Raw genomic sequence first — 1,777 nt, forward strand, 5'->3', positions numbered from 1 at the left:
CTCTAACCAGCCCAGTTTGGACCAATTCATGGTGGAGGGAGCCTCTAAACAGCCCAGTTTGGGCAAATTCATGGTGGAAGGAGCCTCTAACCAGCAGAGTTGTGGGAAAGCAGGGTGGAGGGAGCCTCTAACCAGCAGAGTTGGTGGAAATCAGGGTGGAGGGAGCCTCTAACCAGCAGAGTTGGGGGAAATCATGTTGGAGGGAGCCTAGTATTAGCAGAATTGTGCAACGCTTATGGTGGATGAGTATGAGGATGCGGAGGAATTGGAGAGGTTGAGTACAGACATGGAGTTTCATGTTGGGGTGCTTTACACAGGTGGGCACAAAAATGAAGGCTCTATCCAGTGGTGGTTCATTTTTATCAAAGTGAGCCGGTCGGCACTCTCAGCTGACAGACGGGTGCGCTTGTCAGTGATGATGCCACCGGCTGCACTGAACACCCTCTCAGATAGGACGCTGGCGGCAGGACAGGACAGCACCTCCAAGGCATATAGGGCAAGTTCAAGCCACAGGTCCAACTTCGACACCCAATACGTGTAGGGCGCAGAGGGGTCGGAGAGGACAGGGCTGTGGTCGGAAAGGTATTCCCGCAACATGCGCCTATACTTCTCACGCCTGGTGACACTAGGACCCTCCGTGGCGGCACTTTGGCGAGGGGGTGCCATCAAGGTGTCCCAGACCTTAGACAGTGTGCCCCTCGTTTGTGTGGACCGGTGAGAACTTGGTTGCCTACTGGAGGAACTGCCCTCCCTGCCGCCACTGTCACATGCTGGAAACATCTCCATCATATTCTGCACCAATTGCCTGTGGCAAGCATTGATGCGATTGGCCCTCCCCTCTACCGGAATAAAAGACGAGATGTTGTTTTTATACCGGGGGTCAAGGATAGCAAAGATCCAGTACTGGTTGTCCTCCATGATTTTGACAATACGCTTGTCGGTTGTAAAGCACCCCAACATGAACTCAGCCATGTCTGCCACAGTGTTAGTTGGCATGACTCCTCTGGCCCCACCGGAAAGTTCAATCTCCATTTCCTCCTCATCCTCCATGTCTACCCATCCGCGCTGCAACAATGGGACGATTCGAAGTTGCCCGGAAGCCTCCTGTATCACCATCACATCATCGGACAACTCTTCTTCCTCCTCCTCCTCCTCCTCCTCCTCCATTAAACGCAGTGAAGCGGACAGATGTGTGGACCTACTCTCCAGCTGTGACGGATCGGATGCTATCCCTAACTCCTCTGTGTGATCTGAGTTATCCCTGATGTCAATCAGGGATTCTCTCAGAACACACAAGAGCGGGATTGTAAGGCTCACCATCGCATCCTCAGAGCTCACCCTCCTTGTGGACTCCTCAAAGACCCGTAGGATGTCACAAAGGTCTCTCATCCATGGCCACTCATGGATGTGAAACTGAGGCAGCTGACTTTGTGGCACCCTAGGGTTTTGTAGCTGGTATTCCATCAAAGGTCTCTGCTGCTCAACCACTCTATTCAACATCTGAAACGTTGAGTTCCAGCGTGTGGGGACGTCGCACAAAAGCCGGTGTTGTGGCACATGCAGGCGTTGCTGGAGAGATTTTAAGCTAGCAGCGGCTACTGTCGACTTGCGAAAGTGGGCGCACATGCGCCGCACTTTCACCAGTAGCTCTGGAACATTGGGGTAGCTCTTTAGGAAACGTTGCACCACTAGGTTGAAGACGTGGGCCAGGCATGGAACATGTTGGAGTCCGGCAAGCTCCAGAGCTGCTACCAGGTTCCGGCCGTTATCACAAACG

Source organism: Leptodactylus fuscus, chromosome 5, assembly GCF_031893055.1.
Source record: "Leptodactylus fuscus isolate aLepFus1 chromosome 5, aLepFus1.hap2, whole genome shotgun sequence".
Taxonomy (NCBI): domain Eukaryota; kingdom Metazoa; phylum Chordata; class Amphibia; order Anura; family Leptodactylidae; genus Leptodactylus; species Leptodactylus fuscus.